This window comes from Equus quagga, chromosome 8 (genome assembly GCF_021613505.1).
Source record: "Equus quagga isolate Etosha38 chromosome 8, UCLA_HA_Equagga_1.0, whole genome shotgun sequence".
Taxonomy (NCBI): Eukaryota; Metazoa; Chordata; class Mammalia; order Perissodactyla; family Equidae; genus Equus; species Equus quagga.
The window spans coordinates 107,340,292-107,346,291 of NC_060274.1; positions in this window are offsets into that span (position 1 = coordinate 107,340,292).

The following is a 6,000-nucleotide window of genomic DNA, read 5'->3' on the forward strand; positions in this document are numbered from 1 at the left end:
CCTGTGTGGAGGCAATAAGGTGGGAGCTTCAGTGGAGGGTCTCAGTCTCCTATGCTGGGCTCCTGAGACCTCTGCAGGCTCCAGGGGTGGTGGTGGTCTGGTCCTTGTAACAGCCTCCCCTTTGTTCCTGCTTCAGTCCTGCCAGGGGGTCCAGAGCTACAGAAAGCCCGTGCTCAGGAGCAGAGGGCAGCCTTCTGGGAACAGCCAATGATGTCACAGGCCATGAGCAGAGGAGAGAGGAGGAGGGAAGTGTACATGGGGCTGACTGACACAGCCCTGAGGCAGGGCAAACCACAGCCAATGACCCACTGTGTCCTTCCACAGGAAGTCCTCAGAGCCCACCTTGTGTCTACCTGCCACCCTGAAGCAAGTACAGAGCCACTCTCACGCAGGCTCCCTGGACCCTGAGTGCACCTACTCAGGGCCAGTACTCCTGAAGGGAATGGGGAATATGGAAGACGGGGAATTTCAGACTCTGTCTCCAAGGGTTTGAAAGCACAGAAGCCCAAAGGTGATTTCCGGAACCACAGACACAGCTTCCCATTCAGAATGCACAAGCCTGGGTCTTTGGGTCAACTCCTGGGTTCCACGTATATTACTATAAATGGATATATAGACTGATGCCTAAATACTGGCCAACTTGGCCCCTAGATCTCTGAGAGAATGAGAGTGCACATAGAAAAGTGTGTGTCACATAACACCAGTTCTCTCCACAGAGTGTCCTCATCAATTCTCCAATTGGCTCCTTGACTGGGGTGACACCAACAGTGAGTTTTTGCCTGAAAATAGGGGAATTCTGGACTTCAGAACACTAGCACCAGTGGTGAGAGTGGGAATGAACCTCTGAGGGTAGTTAGGATGCAGGTGGGTTGTTTATGAGGAGATGCGCAGTTTGGCTTTCATTCTTTCCATCTCTGGATGTTATCAGACTCCATTCCACTAGGGATCTGGCAATTTAGACTCTAAGTTATGAATGACACTCCTGTTCCCACAGAGGATACCACGGGTTTTCTGGATCATTGTTGGGGTGGGAGGCACCAATAGCTAGACTGGCGGTTCTTGAGGACTGGAATGCTGGAAGTGAAGCATAGCCCCCCAACACATGGAAGCTTTGTTGCCACCGCGGTCTTGGGCAGCCCTCTTGTGAAGGAGCCAATGTGGAAATCTCTTTGGTCCACTCAATACCTTGGATTCTCTGAAACCCTCTCAGAAGTCAGGATGAAAGTAAGCAGGATGTGGGGCAATAAGACTAGACACAGAGCAGGGGAGAATGGATTTCATTGATAAATGCTTTGGTTTGAGGGGGATGGGCGTGGGTATTGTATGTTCAGCTTGATCCTTGGGTTGGGAACTCTTGTTCTCAAGGAAGAGCCGAATGTATCACAGAAGTGGGTTTTCTACCTTACCCCTCCATGTACTCCTCTCCTCTTCCAGCCTCCTCCAGCATCCTCAGGCCACCCAAGCACTGGGGCAGGGGGGAGTCTGCAGCAGGTGGATTCAGCACCATGGGCAGGACAGCACATGCCCTAGTGCCTGTAGAGACCATTCAATCCCAGGGCAGCTGGGACTACTTACTGGTCGCTCTCCTTAGCTATGCCTGGGTGAGAGGAGGTCCCTAGGAAGGCATGTGGTAGCCCTGCTCTTAGCCCTCCTTTCCTGCCTCGTCCCTTCCCCCCTAGATCTGCCCCTGCATCTAGGGGCGCAAGGCTCTGTGTCCTGACCCGCTATTGCCATAGACAGCTGTATGAGAGGGGAGATAGGGGTGTCAGGGGGAGAAGGGACAAGCCCTGGCAGATGGCGGTGGCAGCGATTTCCCCCATAAACTACCCTCTCCCCCCGCCTTTACAATGCGCTCTTGGGTCTGAACAAACAGAGGCTTTCGACCCAGAGGTGATGGGGGGAGGGAAAAGAGAGAAAGGGCCCTGGCAGGGGGGCCCAGCCAGCCCAAAGGCTCAGCCACTCAGCCCTCTGCCCAGCGCGCCAGACTGTTTGAGGAGCAAATATCTACCTTCAGTGTCTGACTCTCTCAACTGCCCCCACCAGGTTTGGGGCTAATTGTCCCTCATTAGCTGGGCCTAGGCCCCAGGCTGCCGCCAGCCCCCGCCATCTGCTCACAATTATACATTAACTCAGAGGTCTTGCCACCAGCCAGCCAGGCTGTGCGCCCCTCTCCAGGCTGGCCATGGCCATTCCAGCCTGTCCCTCGCCCTGATGTAGAGCCCTGACCTCTGGCTTCTTCTGCCCTTGGGAGCCCCTAGCATAAAGCCCCGTGGCTGTGGGAAAAGGTCTGTCCTCAGGAGAGGCAGCTGGAGTTCCCCTGCCGTCCTCAGAGAGCCAGGAGACAAGACAAGCCCATGCGTAAAGCTGGAGAGAGCTGGGCGCAGCCAGCGCAGAGACCCGGCGGCTTTGGTCTGACACCTCACCTTGGGCTTTTGGCACTCACTGGGGGAGGTGACACCAGTTCCAGGCTGTTTCCACCTCTCCCTGTGGCACCTTTTAGTAGGCTGTGGGGTTCTGGCTCCCATCGTCCCTCTCTCCGGAGAGCCCCCATCTCCTGCCAGCTCTGAGCTTTCCAGGGCGCACTGCGCCACCTCTCCAAAAACACTTTCTGGCAGCACGTGCCTCCTGGTTTAAAGTCTTAGTAGTTTCCTCACTACAAAAACAGGGGAATCTTCAAGTTTCTTGGATATTCCTAAGCTTGGCGCTGGAGTTACAAGCCCCCCACCCCTAAAGCTTTCTGCAGTCACTCTCCTTTCCCACCCCAGACTCTGCTCTAACACTTGCAAATTCCTGCGCTTTTCTCCTCAGCTTCTAGAAAGCCAGCTCCCTCCCTCTGGACGCGCCAGGGAGGGAGTGAAGAGCACATCCTCCAAACTGTGGCTTTGAACTGGGGGCACAGTAACACCCCCCTCTCCCAGCCTTTTCACCACAAGCCCCAAACTCTGAGCTCAACCCTGCCCCACATTTCTCCCAGGACTGGGCTTTACTGCGTGGGGTGATGAGTCTGCACTTGGCTAGACAACTCCCAGCAGAGCTGGCGAGTTCAGGGGCTAGAGCCAAGGACCCAAGGAGGCCAGGCGAGGAAACCCATGGGGATGTGAAGGGCAGGCTTGGAAGATCCCAGCCCGGAAGCGCCGTGACCAGTACCATGCGCCTCAGACCACAGTGGACCAGAGCAGTCAGAGGATGCTCTGCAAGCCACCTGTGGTGAGTGCCTCCTTGGATCCGCATGCGCACCAGCCCTGCCAGTGTGGGGAAGGTGCTGCATCCTGGCTGGGGCTTTCAGACCCATCCGGTAACAGGAAAACTGAAGTTCAATCTGTTCCCTGGGGACTGCCAGCTCTGTGTGCTCCACTTTGCATGGGGTGGAGGATCTGGGGAGGCAGATAGCAGTATTTTTTCTTTTTCAATGTACTTTATTTTAGTAAGCCTTATCTTTTAGGACCATCTTTAGTTTACAGAGAAATTTTGAAGATACTACAGAGGGTTCGCATATACCCCCACCCAGTTTCCCATATTATTAACATCTTACATGAGCATGGTACATTTGTGTGTACCATATATATATACACATATATACATATATGTATATATATATTCACACACTATGTATACATATAGGTACATATATAATGTGCAATTAGTAAACCAGTATTGATATGTTATTATTAAGTGAAGCCCATACTTTATTCAGATTTCTTCAGTTTTTCCCTAATGTCCTCTTTCTGTTCCAGGATCCCATCCAGAACACGACTTTACATTTAGTCATCATGACTCCTTAGGCTCCTCTTGGCTGTGACAATTTCTCAGGTTTTTCTTGTTTTGGTAACTTTGACATTTTTGAGAAGTCAGATATTTTGTAGAACATCCTTCAACTGGGATTTGTCTGATGTTTTTCTCATGATTAGACTGGGCTTATGGGTTTTGGGAAAGAAGACCAGAAAAGGTAAAGTGCCATTCTCATCACATCATATTAAGGCTACATATTGTATATGAATATGGCTTATCTGTTGATGTTGACCTTGATCTCCTGGTTGAGGTCGTGTTTTTTAGTTGTCTCCAGTGAAGTTAGTCTCCCCTGCCCCCTTCCCATACAGCACTTTTCTGAAGGAAGTCATCACACACAACTCTACAGGCAAGGGGTGGGAAGTTAAGCTTCACCCATTCGAAGGTGGAGTAGCTACATAAATCATTTGGATTTCTTCTACCCAGGGGCATTCTCTCTTCTATCTCATTTACTTATTCAATCATTTATTTACAACAATATTGATTTATGGATACTTAATTTATTATTTGGATTATAATCCAGTATATTGCTCTATTTTATTGCTCAATTGTTCCAGCTTTGGCCATTGGGAGTTCTTTCAGTTGATTCCTATGTCCCTTTGTCATACTCCCATTATTGTGAGGCCTGGTTTTGGCGGGGGGGGGGGGGGGGGGGGTGTGTGTGTGTGTGTGTGTGTGTGTGTTTCTTTCTTACTTCCTAGCACTACAAGGCACTCCATGCTTATCTTGTATATTTTCTGCCCTGGTCCTAGAATCACCCATTTTTCCAAGGAGCTCTGGTACCTTTTGTTGGAGAATGGTATGAGAAATGAAGATCTGAGCACTAGGTGTGCTTGTTGCTACTGGGGTGTCAGTGCTTGGAGGTTCCCTCAGCTGACAGAACCAAGAAATATATATGTGTGTACTAACCTTGCATAAAGATGCGTCTATAAATAGTTCTATATGTAACCATTTGTATCTATATTAAACTAAACATGAATTCATGTTTCCAACTCTAATTCATCGTTACATAAATCATTCTAGTTTCCTGCCTTGCTTATCTGTAAACTCCCACTCTGACACTGAGAACCCCGGCTCCCATAATCCTCTACCCACTTACTTAATTGTTCAGTTCCAGGATACGTGCAGAGCAGTATGGGACTTGTTAACACATACCTCTATGGGAAGCAACTTTATCAACTAGGGTACAATACTTGTGTGCAATTTACTTTATCTTTAGTCTTATAGACTCCACTCATTTCTGAAGTTACTTACATCAGCGCCTTTTCCCCTATTCCCTTCAGTGAGATTGTTTCATACATTTGTAATACAGATAGATTATTTTGTCACGTTCTGCATTTTTTCTTAGAATCCCTGACATCCTACATAATTTTTAAAAATTTTCTTGCATTAACGTTCACTTTTTGTGCTGCAAAGTTCTATAGGTTTTGATAAATGCATAACGTTAGGCATCCACAAGCACGGTGTTATACAGCATAGTTTCACGGCCCTAAGAAACCCCCAGTGCTTCACCTGTGCGACCCTCCTCCTTCCCCCGAAACCCCTACAAACCACTATCTTTTTACCATTGTTATAGTTTGCCTTTTCCAGAATGTCATATAACGGAATCATACAGTATATAGCCTTTTCAGACTGGCTTCTTTCACTTAGTAATATACGTTTCAGTTTCCTCCATGTCTTTCCATGGCTTGATAGCTCACATCTTTTCAGCACTGAATAATATTTCACTGTACAGATGTACCGTAGTTTATCCACTCACCTACTGAAGGACATTTAAACACATCTGGTTGCTTCCAAGTTTTGGCAATTATAAATAAAGCTATTATAAACATTGGTGTGCAGGTTTTTGTGCAGACGTAAGTTTTCCCCTCATTTGGGTAAATACCTGGGAGCACAATTGTCAGATCTTATAGTAAGAGCATGTTTAGTTTTGTAGGAAACCACCAAACTGTCTCCCAAAGTGGCTATATCATTTTGCATTCCCACCAACAATGGATAAGAGCTTCTGTTGCTTCATAGCCTCTTCAGCATTTGGTGTTGTCAGTGTTCCAGATTTTAGCCATTCTCATACATGTGTAGTGGTATCTTGTTGTTTTAATTTGCATTACCCTGATGATGTATGACGTGGAGCATCTTGTCATATGCTTATTTGCCGTCTGAATATCTTCTCTGGTGGGGTGTCTGTTAAGGTTTCTGGCCCATTTTTTAATCAAG